Source organism: Triticum dicoccoides, chromosome 6B (genome assembly GCF_002162155.2).
Source record: "Triticum dicoccoides isolate Atlit2015 ecotype Zavitan chromosome 6B, WEW_v2.0, whole genome shotgun sequence".
Lineage (NCBI taxonomy): Eukaryota > Viridiplantae > Streptophyta > Magnoliopsida > Poales > Poaceae > Triticum > Triticum dicoccoides.
The window spans coordinates 264,439,795-264,457,750 of record NC_041391.1 but is presented as its reverse complement, the minus strand read 5'-3'; positions in this window follow the sequence as shown (position 1 = coordinate 264,457,750).

Sequence of the window (17,956 nt, the reverse complement as noted above, 5' to 3'; positions counted from 1 at the left end):
CTATTTGAACTGATGAATTCAAGCGGTTGAACTGATGAAATTCGAGCGGTTGAACTGATGCTTTCTGTTGCTGTTAAAAATCGTCTTCTTTAGTTCAAATTTTTTGCAATTTTTTTTGTCGAAATGGGGCGTGTAATATATCTTGGAAAGCTCTTGACATCCACATTACAATCTTATAATTTTTTTTGCAAAAAAATTATGATTTAAGAGCAGTTTTGAAAAAACCATTTTTTTCAAAACCGAAAACGCGAATCGTATTTTCGACTTAATTTTCAAACGGTTTGTCGGAATTGAGAAAATGAGATGGCGTTGGAAAGCTTGTGAAAATACGCATCTTCCATATATCTACTATTATTTCAAATTCTATATGATTTAAAAGTAATTTGAAAAACGGTGAAATTCTGGGCGAAATGTTTTTTCACAGTTTTTTGCAAACGGTTTGTGGGATTGACGCAAATGATACGGCATTGGAAATCTATGGAAAATGCGCAACTTTTGTGTATATAAAGTTTTTTCTACTTTCTTACGGTTTAAATACGAATTCAAATACGGTTTAAATTGGTTTTGAACACGTTTTTTTAAGTTTGTCAAAATGGGGCAAATAATATACCGTTGGATAGCTATCAAAAATGCGAAACTTAGTCATGTTGGGCATTTTCTCTACCTCGCAACCGTTTAAGAGTAATTTGGAATACGGCAAGACGGATCCTGCTATTTTCCCGTCTGAAAAACAGAGTACTCGTACTGATATATGTGCGTGTTTGGACTGAGCTATTTCTTTAGAGTAATTTTGAATTATTCTGAAAAAAGAGTACTTGTGCTGATGTTTGCTTGGGTTTGTACTAAGCATGTTTTCACTCACTAGCTTTTGCTCTGTTTTTGGGTAATATTTTTGCTCGTAAATTTTCAACGGTTTACTGTATCGTCGCCCCTGTACTTGCATGGTTTGTATCATCGAACTGAATGATATTTTATTCAAAAAGAAAATGTTTTGTTTTGTTTCTTTTTTTTGAATTCAACATTTTTTTGACAACGATGTTCTGAACTTCTCTCATTTTACGACTTGTACTGAGGTACTTACTAAGCAGGATTTTCATGGGGTTTCTTTTTTTGCTTGAATTTTTACAATTTGAATTTCTGCCATTTCTTTTATTCCGAACGGACCACCATTTTTAACTCGTACTGAGGTACTTACTACGCCCGAACTGGGGTGGCTGTCGCGTGTCTCGGTGAGGAAGAAGACGAAGCGCGGGGGCGAGGTACTTACAATATTTTTATATTTTTTTGAACTTCTTTGCATTTTCATGGAACTGATTGCGGTTTATTTTTTGAACTTATATGCTAGTAATACATGTACTTTTCAGCACTCATATAAAGAGTAGAAAACATGGAGAGAAATTTTCAATGGTTCACGGTATCATCGTCCACGAACTTGCATGGTTTATATCGTTGAATTGAATGACACTTTTTTTAAAGAAAATGTTTTGTGTGTGTTTATTTTAACTAACATTTTTTCAACGATGTTTTGAACTTCTCTCATTTTATGACTTGAACTTTTACCATTTGAATTTTCGTGGGGTTTCTTTTTTTTGAGGTTTTTTCCCCAAACTTATCTAGGACATCGTGTTGAACTTGTTGTGTTTTTACATTTCGAAAGCTAGCAAAAAAATTCGAAGTTACTGACTCATTTCAGGATATCAGAGATAAAAATTTCCATCACCAAAATCAAGCATTAATCCAATCAAAGAGATGAAATCATTGACTTAACTTCCAAAAGTAATACATGTTCTACGACCGATGTAAAGACATGTAGAAGAATATTTCTTAGCAAAATGAACTATAGACAGTCGGGACTAGTACAAAATGAACTACCAGTACTATAGATATTAGCAAATTTGAACTTTTGTGTTTGTACTGACCGTTTTTACAGGGATGAGACGTCATTTTGTTCTGTGGAATGTCAATGCCATTTGTTGATTACAAAAAAGATAGCAAGATGGCACATGGATTCAATATGTACTTAAACCGAAACAATCCATATTTTTTGAAGAAGTTGCAGAGCAGCACAACAAAGGTTACATGTTTTCTGTAGTTGAGAGAAACAAGTTCAGATTATCAATAGTACACCCACCACGCCATGTTCTTAACTGAACATATGCATTTGTTTCAGAGATGGTGTTACATCCTGTGATATAAATGAAAATTACAGCAAAACAAAAACCTGCAAGAGAAGCATTTTGCCAAACCAAAAGATATATGAACCATTGGATCTTGAGCTGATGTACTGCATGCACTTATTTGTTTGTACGGGATGCACCTCTCTTTTTGTGGTTCATATACTGAAGATCCTTCAATTCAGTTATCAACACACCGTAGCAGGCATGCTTGCCACCTATCTTTTGGATGCACTCCCTTGTCATTTTCTATTGCTAATTAGAGCACTTCAGGAGCACCGACTCATGTGCGAATGTGTAGCTGGCTTCAGACTAGACAGTACTCTAGCAATACATGTGCAATTGAGCAACAAGTTCAGAACAAGAGAAGCAACCAGGAATCATTAGCACGAAGAGTACTGAATAAAAATAAGAATTGCACTGATCTAAAATTAGTTTTAAACTGAGGGTGTCACTTTGGTGTGTGATAATTTGTCAGGACCCCGACTCAATGCCACATCGATCTAGCATGTAACACCTCATATCACTTTGCGGCCTCACGCACGGTATTCCCACGGGTGTCGCCTTACCCTTGCCCGGGACCGTTTGCGCCTTTTGGCACACGTATATGATAGTGTCGCTAGCATCCATATGATAAGGAGCCCGGGCTGACATGGCTAGTCGTAAACCCAAAGTGGCACAAACTTACAGGGACAGGCATCCATGACCCAGCATCGAACGTGTCGGTCATCAGCGAGTGAATCCAGGCTGTAGCACTGGGCTAGTAGGACTCCGGTGAACCGGGCTGTAGCGGGCTAACAGGACTCCGGTATTCATCGCGTGACATTTCCCCGAAGGGACAAACACAGGAACGAAGAAGGACACATGCCGGCCAGCCTAAGTGTTCCGGAGCAGTAGCAAGCTACCATGGCTCAGTGGAAACACTAGGAGACATTTCCCGGTAAGAGAGGCTACTAAGGATAAACAACTAGATAGCCAGATCCCACACATACCAAGCATTTCAATAACATACACACAATATGCTCGATATGTGCAAATACAACATGGCATCACAACATGACTCTACAACTCAAGTATTTATTCAATAGGCTCCGAGGAGCGAGATATTACAAACAGGGGTCTCAAGACCCAACATTCAGAGCATACAAGTCAAAGCACAAGCGGAAGCTAACATGTCTGAGTAGAGACATCTATAAATGAAAAAGGTTGAGAAGCCTGACTATCTACCAAATCCTGCCGAGGGCACAAGATCGTAGCTGAGGTAACAAGCTAAACGTCGAAGTCCACGCGGAACTACTAGCGAGACCGAAGTCTCTCTGCAAAAACATAAAATAGGCAAACGTGAGTACAAATGTACCCAGCAAGACTTACATCAGAACTAACTACATATGCGTCATTATCAACAAAGGGGATGGTGGGGTTTAACTGCAGCAAGCCAGCTTTGACTCGGTGGCTATCCTAAACTACGACTGCAAGTAACTCTTTTGAGGTGGCGCACACGAGTCCACATATTCACCATATCAATACACCACTATGGATCCACTCCCGTCTCCCTACGAGAGCGCCATCCATAGCACTCACGCTTATCTTGCGCATTTTAAAGTATCCACTTTCACTTGTCTATGAACTGTACAGGCAACCCAGAAGTCCTTTTTCATGGACACGGCTATTCGAATAGATAATGTTAACCCTGCAGGGGTGTACTTCTTCACACACGCTCTCACCACTTACCGCCGTTTACACGACATGTACTCGGCAACCTTCAAGCGGAAGCCCAACGTGGGTGTCGGCCACGGCCTACCTAAACACTCAAGTCTCTAGTCCAGGTTTATCGCCTATTCGGGTTCCATCCATGAGGAGATCCGGCCGGGGTTTCGCTCATAGCCCCAAACAATGTGAACAGGGTTCCCGAGACACCAAACGGGCGCCCGGTACACCGTGCCACGTGCCTACCGCATCACAGCCCACCCCTTCGGTCAGCGCTGCCCACGGCCTCCAGCATACTACAAACACCAGAAACTACTTGCAACTCCTGGACAGAGGACAAGGGTGATTAAGAAGCCGAGAGGGTCCATTAGTTTCGGGCCCAATGCGTGGTAGTAGCTGAATCATGGATCACAAACACAGAACTCAGTTCCTGAGGATGGCTTCAATGAGACAACCCACCATGTACTCCTACATGGCCTCTCACTGCTACCTTTACCAAATCGTGTTCACCACTTAGCTCACACACAGTAGGACATGTTCACACACCTCTGATTCATCCCCGATGAATCAGACCTGACTCAACTCTAAGCAGTAGCAGGCATGACAAACAAGCATGAATGAGTAGGCACAACAGGGCTCAAACAACTCCTACTCATACTAGTGGGTTTCATCTATTTACTGTGGCAATGACAGGTCATGCAGAGGATAAAGGGGTTCAGCTACCGCAATAAGTAATAGATGAATCGTTGTTGTACTAATGCAATAAAAGAGAGCAGGAGCGAGAGAGTAGGATTGTATCGGAATGAACAAGGGGGTTTTGCTTGCCTGGCACTTCTGAAGATAATATTGAGTCTTCATCAGTGTCAACGATCACATCGTCGGTACAACGTCTACCGAGGGGGGAACAACACCGGCAAACACAGAAGAAACACGATCAATGCAATGCACACTATGATGCATGCTATGACATGGCAATATGAATGTGTTTTGGGCTAATGCACCTAGCAACAGGTTAAATGGGGTTGGTTTGAACACTAGGTTCAAATTCAAACTCCATATGTGAGAGTTTAAATGCCATTTAATTGATTTGTGCTAAACACCAGCTATAAGTTGTTTTAACATGCATGAAAATGGTACAGATGGATAGATTGGATTTTTCTGATCATTTTTCATATATAATTTATTTAATTTGGAGCTACGGTTGAATTACTATGAATTTTAGAAGGTTAGGCAATTTTCTGGATTTTTCTGATTAAAAACAAATCCAGAAAATGTAATATTGCATCAGCATGACGTCGGGGTGACGTCAGCAGGTAAAAGACGCCAGCCCAGGTCAAACCTGACGGCTGGGACCCGCGTGTCAGTGTCTAGTCTAATTAATAGAGTTTGTTAACGCTAAACTAATCCTAAACCTTGGTAATTAGCAGGGGCTGGCCCCACATGTCAATGACCCAGGGGAGGGTCAAACAGGGGTCAAACCCGGGTCAACTCGCCGCAGTTGACTCGCGGCTCGTCGTTGGCGAGGCCAGAGAAGGCGGAGGCATTCGGGTTTCGTCCCACGGCGACCAAATCGAAGGCCGAGGCCATCTACGGAACGAGGAGACTCGTCCGCATCGAATGGTGCGAGCGGGAGGAGCCAGGGTGGAGCGAGCTCACCGGAGTTGAGCTCGTGGCGGCGCTGGCGTTCGGGTGTGACGCGAGCGAGAGCTAGGGGGCACGGGAAGGCGAGCTGCGGCATGCAACGGGCTCGTGGAGACGTTCTGAGCACGATGGTGTACTCGGGTGGGAGCTCCAGTGGCTGTGGCCACGGCTACACCATGGCCAGCGGCGAGAAGCTCTCGGGTGCGGTGGAAACGGCGGCTACGGAGGGAAATAGAGCATGGGGAGAGAGGGGTTCGGCAGAGGAGCTCACGGCGAGGTCGACGAGCAGCTCAGTGGGCTCAGGGAGGTGGCGGAGATGGCGAATCGACGAGCGGCATCCGGCGGCCGTGCGTGAAGAAGACGGCTCGATGACGGCGATGCAAGGCGTCCGAGGTCGCTTGACTCGGCGGAGAGGATGAGGGCGAGGTAGCCGAGCTACTGGGCACGCAGAGGGGTCGAGGGGGAGGCTCTGGGTGCGGCAATGACGAGCGGCAGTGATGAGCTCCGCTCGGGCTGCGCGAGAGAGAGAGCAGAGGAGGGGGAAGGGGTCGAGAGAGAGCAGAGAGCGAGGGGAGAGACAGAGGGGGCTACGGGGCATATCCAGACGCGTCGGGGGCGCCTCGGTGGCAAGCAGGAGGTGGCCAGGGCGGCGTCGGCGCTCGCCACCGAGCTGCTTCGGTGCGAGGGGAGGAAGACGACAGGAAAAGGGTGGGCTGGGCCGCGCTGGGCCAGTCCTATTGGGCCACCAGGTGGGCTTCACAGGTAAGTTAGGTAGGTTCCTTTCTCTCTCTTTTATTTTCATTTTTCTATTTTTTCTGTAACTTTAGGGCTTTTCTAGAAATACCTAGACCCTTTCAAAAATCCCTAAACTGCACATGCCCACTGTATAGTATATATCCAACATGGAACATTTCAGTTTAGGAATATTTGGACATTTAAAATATTTTATAGAATTTAAATGTCCAAATTCAAATACTTATGATTTAACTCAGTGACCTTAGGATAACCTAGAAAATTGTGCACCATTTTTGTCAGAGGTTTAAGACCAAGGCAAAGATGATGAACATTTTAGAAGGCATTTCAGGTTCATTGAGAATGATTTCAGTAAACCCTAGTTGGTTTAAGGGGGGGTGCTGGGGGTTCTGTCATCCCCAATTCAACTTAAATAAAATTTAAACATGATGCAACAAGATGCAAACACTAGGCAGCACCAGAAGCTAGGGATGTGACAACTCACCCCCACCAAGCAAAAATCTCGTCCCGAGATTCAGGCGTAGGGTAAGATGAAGGGGAAACGCAAACTAGTATCATCTTCACGATCCAGGGTGCACTTCATAAAAGCGTTGATTCAATCACCATCTTTGTCTTGTCGTCTTGCTCTGAGAACGCCAACTGACATGATAAGAAGAGGAAAGGAAAACTCTAGAGGAATCGATCTTCTCGAAGACCGAACAACTCAGGATCAACTCATGGGATGAGACATAGCAACATCTCTCGAGCTGGGACACGAAGCATACATCTGAAGGGATGGAGTGAGACAGATGAAAAAGGTTCACTAGGTAGAAACCAATTCCACACTTAAGAGGGTGGTAAACGGTTGTCAACATAGCGAGAAGTTTGAGTTGCCATGATACCATAACAAGACATCTTGGAGGAGGGTGACTCATAGAATTATTACCTTAAGTGGCAAAAAGAATTACCTTTGATTCAGAGATCATTGAAACTCTTTATACCAGCCTAAGGCAATTCTCGAGCGATCGTTTGGAGGGGGTCGGTAGAATGGCATACTCGGACTTGGATGATGTGGATCAACTTGTTGAAGACAACGTAATGGATGAATTTGCTTACCACCGGAAGTAGAAGAGACCCATGGTAGAATGGCACATTGGCGGTGCAAGCTGGGAACAAAATGCAAATGCTGGGAATGATTCTGGTAACTGGGGAAGAACCCAACAATAGAGAGTGAATCCACTGTTTGAAAGGGTCATAGAATTTCCGAGGAAACTGAGAGCACTATGCAATTAATGCCGACGATCAAACCTAGCACTTGCGCGTGCCCTCAAGAACTTGAGCATTTCCATAATCATCAAGGTTTTACCAACATCCGTGTCAAGGATCCTGGCAACACAACATACTACCATGATGGATAGTGATGGACGATGCAGATGCATAGGAAGATAACAGCTTCTCAGATTTCACCTTAGCGAGGCCAAGGAAACAGAATCTGGATGATCGACCGAGAGACACTTAGCACTCCGCTTCTAATGTTCTCCTTGATGTGCTAGCGTAATCCATAGATAATTATGGTTTGATATCTAGGACATCAAGTAAAGGTCGGACTTCGGGGACACAAAAATCATAAGGAATAACTACGGAATAAATTCTGCGAGATCCTTATGGGGAGGTGGCCAACTTCTTCAATCAAGATACTACAACAATAGGTCTTCCAGCGGGGTGTGTTGGCCACGACATCCACTTTACCGGTTATCGCGAGACCAATATTATAGTTCTTGGGAAAATGTTCCAACCATCACATCTGCCTGAGATTCAGATCTGGCTGGTGTCAGGATATTCTAGACTCATCAAGTCTAGAAAGAAAAATGAAAGTTTACAACACAAATCGACGAGACGGCGTTGTGGGATTCTCGGGGAATGAACTACGGAAGTAAGCTCCAAAACATGAGCCGGTTCTGCTACAACATGTGAACATGTTGTCCAAGACAAGCATGGCCACAAAGTAGTCTTATAATAAAACACTACCGAGTTCAGGTGGGGAACCATCAACAAGGATATCGAAGTCCTTGCATAAGTCTTGCTCTTAAGAAGAGACTTCTTTTCCTTGAACAAATCAATCAGTGGCTTGGTGAGCTAGGAATACATACAGAATGAAGGTTGCAAGTCTTCGAACCACAGAATACTTCACATGTATGCATGACTGATTTGGGATGATTCCAGAGGAAGCAACATTGACTTTCCCGAATCCACGGCGGCAACTTGCTCCAAATGCACATGAATTAGAGGAAGCCACTCCTTTCATCCAAACATATGCTTCACGAGCTAACATGAACAAATGCTTTCAAAAGTTTCCAACACTAGCTTAATGTTCAACAAAACTATGGAGAGGACAAGGATGTTGTCGATGGGCTCAACAACAATTCATCCAGATTCCCATGGAGATGGAATTCCATAACTATGTGAACAAGGTTCTAGTATTGGTCAGACCCAAAGGATATAATGGTGTATGCTCGAGGGATCAACCACGAGTAAGACAACATTAAGAACATCGTTGGTTCTGATTTGATTTGAGGATAGCCCATACTCAAATCAAAGTTTTGGCAAGACAATATATCCAATAATTTACCACGAGGTTCACTCAAGGAAGATATCATCTACCTTCAACACATACACACACACACACAAGATATCCCTTAACATGAACTAAGTCAGACAAGCTTTTATCTTCCAACTCTCCAAGTTGTTGTCTAGCTCAACCAACTAGCTCAGGAATATCCAACACAGATTCTTGGAGAAGGAGTGATTTATAAGAAAACCAACTTGGTCACGAACTCAACATAGAGGCCAGGTGACAACCTGGTAATACTTCCAAGAAGATATTCGGAAAATCACGAACCACCGATATGTTACTAAGCTCGAGAACAATCTCGCTTTCCAGGGCAAGACGATATGATCAAATAAGCAAGGATTGGCACTATCCTAACTCATTGATTGGAGAGTGCACCAGAAATAAGGACTAGGTAGCACGATCAATCTTAGGATGATGATTCAATAATCAACACGCTAAGAATGAGGTTATTGTCCATTTAACTACCAAGCAACGGAGTTGCTAGGAGTATAGATTCCACACATAATGATTCACTTGTCGGTGTTCCGGTTACTATAACACGGAACCGAGGAATGACTAGTGATGGCAGGAAGTATCACTGTGTCAAGAGTTCATAGGACGGTGTGCAATTCCCATGACATTCTTGATATAAAGATGGTAATACTCCAAGGTAGAACAGAGCAAAAGCTATATTAGCAATTTGATCTGCGGAGTACGACTGCTTTGACCCAATCCTGGAAATGGACAAGGTACTGGAGTTTCTTTCTCCTAGTCATTCTGAACTAGAATGGCTTGACGGACCACAAGAGTAACAGGCATCGATGAATGAATGCACGCCTACTCTTGACTATCAATTGATAGACGAAGGCCGGAATACAGCTAAAGAGGGACAACTCAATGGAACATACAATTTTCTGAGTTGTGGATGCATGGACTAGTATGTCGAACCAGGTTCAACAGGTTTCTTCCGGATAACCCATGCAGAAAGGTAGAACTGGCAGATTCACAATATAGCATGGAGAACTCCTCAAGAGTACTCTGATTATGATCTTTTGGTTCAACAAACTTCTGCCATAAGTGGTTCATAGTATTTGGAAGAAGGAAATACCACGGACCTCGAGGACTAATGCAAAGGTTACTAATAACCTAAAGGAACTAGCAAACACTATCAACATGAAGTAAGTAGGGTGAATCTCGGGTTCAAACCCAGAAGTAGAATATCTACATACTAAGTGGCATCACGGGATGCTTTCGAGAATGATGGCCAGAATCATCACACTAGGACACAAATCATGGCTAGGCCACTAGATGATCCCCTAAAACACCTAGGGTCATAATATTAACTCCAACATATATGTCAAGGCAGCAGAGTACCTCAACTCACCGATTAGTGTGGTTAACCTGGCCTAAAGGAATATCGAAACCAGAGGGAAAAGGATTTTGCAAATGCATCAGATTGTTTAGAAACCTGGGATGACTCGGACAGCATAACGGCTGTAAATGCTCAAAAGGTTTGGAGACATACTACAAAATGGTGGAATAACCACTCAGAAGCACAATATCAAGGTTTCGAGATCAACAATTAACATACGGAAGTAGTAGGAACTGAACTGAGACTTAAATCCAACAATCTTAAAAGTCTATGGATTAGTAACACGTCATCCTGATAGATAGATGAGAAGGCCTAGTTCTTAATCCCCGCAGAAGAGAAGATGATGACTCAGATCAGAAGGCCATGAGGTATAAGGAGTAAAAAGAGCCTTACCTTACATCCCACAATTAATTCCCTTATATAACTAAAGAATTTCTAGACTCAACTTCGACCAGTTTGGCTTGGTAATCCTACAGGCAGTCAAGCTCTGATACCAACGCTGTCAGGACCCCGACTCAATGCCACATCGATCTAGCATGTAACACCTCATATCACTTTGCGGCCTCACGCACGGTATTCCCACGGGTGTCGCCTTACCCTTGCCCGGGACCGTTTGCGCCTTTTGGCACACGTATATGATAGTGTCGCTAGCATCCATATGATAAGGAGCCCGGGCTGACATGGCTAGTCGTAAACCCAAAGTGGCACAAACTTACAGGGACAGACATCCATGACCCAGCATCGAACGTGTCGGTCATCAGCGAGTGAATCCAGGCTGTAGCACTGGGCTAGCAGGACTCCGGTGAACCGGGCTGTAGCGGGCTAACAGGACTCTGGTATTCATCGCGTGACATTTCCCTGAAGGGACAGACACCGGAACGAAGAAGGACACATGCCGGCCAGCCTAAGTGTTCCGGAGCAGTAGCAAGCTACCATGGCTCAGTGGAAACACTAGGAGACATTTCCCGGTAAGAGAGGCTACTAAGGATAAACAACTAGATAGCCAGATCCCACACATACCAAGCATTTCAATAACATACACACAATATGCTCGATATGTGCAAATACAACATGGCATCACAACATGACTCTACAACTCAAGTATTTATTCAATAGGCTCCGAGGAGCGAGGTATTACAAACATGGGTCTCAAGACCCAACATTCAGAGCATACAAGTCAAAGCACAAGCGGAAGCTAACATGTTTGAGTACAGACATCTATAAATGAAAAAGGCTGAGAAGCCTGACTATCTACCAAATCCTGCCGAGGGCACAAGATCGTAGCTGAGGTAACAAGCTAAACGTCGAAGTCCACGCGGAACTACTAGCGAGACCGAAGTCTCTCTGCAAAAACATAAAATAGGCAAACGTGAGTACAAATGTACCCAACAAGACTTACATCAGAACTAACTACATATGCATCATTATCAACAAAGGGGATGGTGGGGTTTAACTGCAACAAGCCAGCTTTGACTCGGTGGCTATCCTAAACTACGACTGCAAGTAACTCTTTTGAGGTGGCGCACACGAGTCCACATATTCACCATATCAATACACCACTATGGATCCACTCCCGTCTACCAACGAGAGCGCCATCCATAGCACTCATGCTTATCTTGCGCATTTTAAAGTATCCACTTTCACTTGTCTATGAACTGTACAGGCAACCCAGAAGTCCTTTTCCGTGGACACGACTATTCGAATAGATAATGTTAACCCTGCAGGGGTGTACTTCTTCACACACGCTCTCACCACTTACCGCCGTTTACACGACATGTACTCGGCAACCTTCAAGCGGAAGCCCAACGTGGGTGTCGGCCACGGCCTACCTAAACACTCAAGTCTCTAGTCCAGGTTTATCGCCTATTCGGGTTCCATCCATGAGGAGATCCGGCCGGGGTTTCGCTCACAGCCCCAAACGATGTGAACAGGGTTCCCGAGACACCAAACGGGCGCCCGGTACACCGTGCCACGTGTCTACCGCATCACAACCCACCCCTCCGGTCAGCGCTGCCCACGGCCTCCAGCATACTACAAACACCAGAAACTACTTTCAACTCCTGGATAGAGGACAAGGGTGATTAAGAAGCCGAGAGGGTCCATTGGTTTCGGGCCCAATGCGTGGTAGTAGCTGAATCATGGATCACAAACACAGAACTCAGTTCCTGAGGACGGCTTCAATGAGACAACCCACCATGTACTCCTACATGGCCTCTCACTGCTACCTTTACCAAATCGTGTTCACCACTTAGCTCACACACAGTAGGACATGTTCACACACCTCTGATTCATCCCCGATGAATCAGACCTGACTCAACTCTAAGCAGTAGCAGGCATGACAAACAAGCATGAATGAGTAGGCACAACAGGGCTCAAACAACTCCTACTCATACTAGTGGGTTTCATCTATTTACTGTGGCAATGACAGGTCATGCAGAGGATAAAGGGGTTCAGCTACCGCAGCAAGTAACAGATGAATCGTTGTTGTACTAATGCAATAAAAGAGAGCAGGAGCAAGAGAGTAGGATTGTATCGGAATGAACAAGGGGGTTTTGCTTGCCTGGCACTTCTGAAGATAATATTGAGTCTTCATCAGTGTCAACGATCACATCATCGGTACAACGTCTACCGAGGGGGGAACAACACCGGCAAACACAGAAGAAACACGATCAATGCAATGCACAATATGATGCGTGCTATGACATGGCAATATGAATGTGTTTTGGGCTAATGCACCTAGCAACAGGTTAAATGGGGTTGGTTTGAACACTAGGTTCAAATTCAAACTCCATATGTGAGAGTTTAAATGCCATTTAATTGATTTGTGCTAAACACCAGCTATAAGTTGTTCTAACATGCATGAAAATGGTACAGATGGATAGATTGGATTTTTCTGATCATTTTTCATATATAATTTATTTAATTTGGAGCTACGGTTGAATTACTATGAATTTTAGAAGGTTAGGCAATTTTCTGGATTTTTCTGATTAAAAATAAATCTAGAAAATGTAATACTGCATCAGCATGACGTCGGGGTGACGTCAGCAGGTAAAAGACGCCAGCCCAGGTCAAACCTGACGGCTGGGACCCGCGTGTCAGTGTCTAGTCTAATTAATAGAGTTTGTTAACGCTAAAGTAATCCTAAACCTTGGTAATTAGCAGGGGCTGGCCCCACATGTCAATGACCCAGGGGAGGGTCAAACAGGGGTCGAACCCGGGTCAACTCGCCGCAGTTGACCCGTGGCTCGTCGTCGGCGACGCCAGAGACAACGGAGGCATTCGTGTTTCGTCCCACGGCGACCAAATCGAAGGCCGAGGCCATCTACGGAACGAGGAGACTCGTCCGCATCGAATGGTGCGAGCGGGAGGAGCCAGGGTGGAGCGAGCTCGCCGGAGTTGAGCTCGTGGCGGCGCCGGCGTTCGGGTGTGACGCGAGCGAGAGCTAGGGGGCACGGGAAGGCGAGCTGTGGCATGCAACGGGCTCGTGGAGACGTTCTGAGCACGATGGTGTACTCGGGTGGGAGCTCCAGTGGCTGTGGCCACGGCTACTCCATGGCCGGCGGCGAGAAGCTCTCGGGTGCGTGGAAACGGCGGCTACGGAGGGAAATAGAGCACGGGGAGAGAGGGGTTCGGCAGAGGAGCTCACGGCGAGGTCGACGAGCAGCTCAGTGGGCTCAGGGAGGTGGCGGAGATGGCGAATCGACGAGCGGCATCCGGCAGCCGTGCGTGAAGAAGACGGCTCGATGACGGCGATGCAGGGCGTCCGAGGTCGCTTGACTCGGCGGAGAGGATGAGGGCGAGGTAGCCGAGCTACTGGGCACGCCGAGGGGTCGAGGGGGAGGCTCTGGGTGCGGCAACGGCGAGCGGCGGCGATGAGCTCCGCTCGGGCTGCGCGAGAGAGAGAGCAGAGGAGGGGGAGGGGGTTGAGAGAGAGCAGAGAGCGAGGGGAGAGACAGAGGGGGCTACGGGGCATATCCAGACGCGTCGGGGGCGCCTCGGTGGCAAGCAGGAGGTGGCCAGGGCGGCGTCGGCGCTCGCCACCGAGCTGCTTCGGTGCGAGGGGAGGAAGACGACAGGAAAAGGGTGGGCTGGGCCGCGTTGGGCCAGTCCTATTGGGCCACCAGGTGAGCTTCACAGGTAAGTTAGGTAGGTTCCTTTCTCTCTCTTTTATTTTCATTTTTCTATTTTTTCTGTAACTTTAGGGCTTTTCTAAAAATACCTAGACCCTTTCAAAAATCCCTAAACTGCACATGCCCACTGTATAGTATATATCCAACATGGAACATTTCAGTTTAGGAATATTTGGACATTTAAAATATTTTATAGAATTTAAATGTCCAAATTCAAATACTTATGATTTAACTCAGTGACCTTAGGATAACCTAGAAAATTGTGCACCATTTTTGTCAGAGGTTTAAGACCAAGGCAAAGATGATGAACATTTTAGAAGGCATTTCAGGTTCATTGTGAATGATTTTAGTAAACTCTAGTTGGTTTAAGGGGGGGTGCTGGGGGTTCTGTCATCCCCAATTCAACTTAAATAAAATTTAAACATGATGCAACAAGATGCAAACACTAGGCAGCACCAGAAGCTAGGGATGTGACATAATTTCTTGTGAACATTCAATTAAACATGTTTGGTGTCACTTGATGCAAGAAGGTGGTGTCAATCAAACAATAGCTTTATTTGGCAACAAAGAAACATCAAGAAGGATATTTCATTTCTTGTAAGCAAATCAACAAAAACCTTATTTCACAACAACTAGAGATGAAGTAGCATCACCAGTACATATAAGAGACTCATAGGTGAACTCTTAATATACAAGCAAAGTAGGACACTAGCTTTGTTTCCACACTTGTAAAAGCATCACCAATGCAACCAACAGCAGTACAGAATCAGTCATTACACGAGTTCGATAATGCCACAACATGAAAAGAGGAATGGGGAAGGCCAGACCTCGCCGTTTTGTCATTGACCGGCCTCGGCTATCGACCGTGAATGGACTATGGCGCCGACGGCGAACACCACATTGGAAGAATGCTCATGGGTGCACCTGCCTCTACTCATGAGCGCCTACATCAATGTGGGTTCAGCATTCTGAACTACTGCAACACTAGCCACCCGCATCAGAATAACCTTTTGGTGCAAAACTATTGTACAATAAAAACACTCGATTTTATTTTGCACACACACACATAGTACTGTCATATGTGTTTTTCACAAACTGATGATAGTTCACATACTAAACTGGCACACCTAGTTTGTGTTTCAGGAAATAAAATAGATGTCCTCGAGGTGAGTTTATGAGGGAGGGTCCAGAGCCTCAGTATGATCCGGACCACGGCTGGAGCTGCGAATGGTAGTGAAGCTCCACATCCTCCATCATCGGCGAGCTCCGACCATTGATCACACGATGGAGGAAGCCATGTACTGATGAGAATTCACATATTGAACTGGCACAGCTAGTTTTGTGTTTCAGGAAATAAAATAGATGATAATTCGTTATGATGATGATATTTCAGCATTTCTTCCCATGGCAGAAAATCACCTGAATTTAAAAAGGACTGGAAATCACAAAATAAAATGCATTCAAGTAGCAAAATTAGGGAGCGATCAGATAACACATTTTAATTTGAGCAACTCCTTAGTGGGACATCACTTACAATTGCAGCGCTGGTTAACACTTGTTAGACATATTGATTGCTCAAATAGAACGTAGGACTGAGAATTCATGTTTGTTCAGCATGAATTTTGAGAACTAATTAATCCCTAGAGGCTGGATGATCTTCTATAGGAGTGATTACTTGTTCTATGATCTCTGCCTTGATGAGATGTAAAGACTAGGTTCAGTTCCAAAAAAGTTATTTAGCTTTCACTATGGTTTACTGGCCTTTGCTGTGCATTTCCAAGATCAAATGAAGTGTCAAATGACCTGTTTTCACAAGTGTTGATGTGGCTGTTGTATTTCCCATTAAGTACGACGAGCTGACTAAAGAACATTTCTGTACTACTGTATTCAACTTTGAAGCTAAATAACATATGTGCACAGAAAAGTAATTAGTAAGACACCTGGAGAGTGTGTCCTCTCAATGTCTAAAAACCTGTCTATTTCAAAATGGAGCGACTACAGTCTACCACCCAACAAGAGCAGAGCACATTTCAACAGTAGATAATACTCCTAGGTTAGAATAAATGAACACAAATAATCATCCAGATAGGTCGAGAATCATAGTAACTGCCGTTCCCGTATTCCTTCGTGATAGGTACTACCCACAAACCACGAGAGAAGTTGCCATTTCATGAAACTGTTCTAAAAGACGAATGGTGAAACTAAACTAAACAAAAGCTCCGTCCATCCGTCGCTAGGAAGATAAGCAGAGAGGTGACAAAATTTCGTACCAGCGTGAGCATCTCCTGGAGCACGGAGGCGACCTGCTCGCCGCTGCGAAGGAGGGCGTCGCACTCGGCGGGGTCTCACTTAGCGGGGTCGTCCCCGAGTGGGGACGGCGAGGCGATGGGGAGGGGCACCTTGGGCTTCGCGCCCAGGCAGATGACGAGGGTAACACAGGAGGGGACCCGCGTCCTGAGGAGGGAGGCGGCGGGCCTGCGGGGCAAGCAGGGGAGCATGGCGGTGGGAGGGGTGAGGGACAGGGAGAGAGCTGCCACCGGAGGGATCTGCATCATCGGTCGTGGTGCGCGTCGTCGGGAGGAATGGTGGAGGGGCATCGCCGTGCAGTGGGGGGTGCGGCGCGTCACCGGAGTAGGCGTCGCGCGTTGCCGGGAGGTGGGGAGGCATATCGCCGGGACTTGGGGGAGGCGCGTGGCCAGGAGGTGGGGGAGGCGTGCCGCGTGGACGGGAGGTGGAATGGGGCGGCACATCGGCGGGAGGTGGAAGGGGTGGCGCGTCGGCGGGAGCTAGAAGGGGCGCCGCTTCGGCGGGAGCTGGAGGGCGCGGCGATGGGGCAGGGTGTGGCAGGGCGGCGAGGCGTCGCGCTGGAGGATTTGGGATCGGGAGGGAGGTGGGTGGGTTCGGGAATGGTCGGTGGTGTGTACTGGTTTGGGCCGGTGGGCTGGATTAGGGACATCGAGTCGCGCGTCGCTCCTATAGGGGGCGAGGGGTAACAGAATAATATTCTGTTACCGGTAACAGAATAGTCCAGCCCTATATATGTATGTATGTATGTATGTATGTATGTATGTATGTATGTATATATATGTTCCTATTTTATATACACACTTAGCCATCATTATGCATGGGTCCAATGATCTAATATATATGTTCCTATTTTGTATACATATTTAACCGTGAAATGATGCAATATATGTCGCCTTCCCTTCGTTCACTGCTCTCAGAAAAAAAGAAAAGAAAAGTGAGAGAAAATAAAGGAAAAGAAAAAGGAAAACTGGTTATAGCAGTAGCGCTTTACTGAAAAAGAGCTACTGCTAGTCAAGGTAGTAGTAGCGGTTTCCGTATAAAACCGCTATAGCTGCCTGTAATAGTAGTAGCGCGTTTGGTCTAAACGCGCTACTGCTACGTCCACTTAACCCCAAATCCTCACTCTCTCTGCTTCATCCCGCCTCTCCCCCCCCCAAATCCCCATTCTCTCTTCCCCCGTCGCACCGCCGGAGCCCTGCCCTCGCCGTGCCCCGGCGCTCGCCCCCGACCTCGGCGCTTGCCCCCGACCCCGGCGCTCGCCCCCGACCCGGCGCTCGCCCCG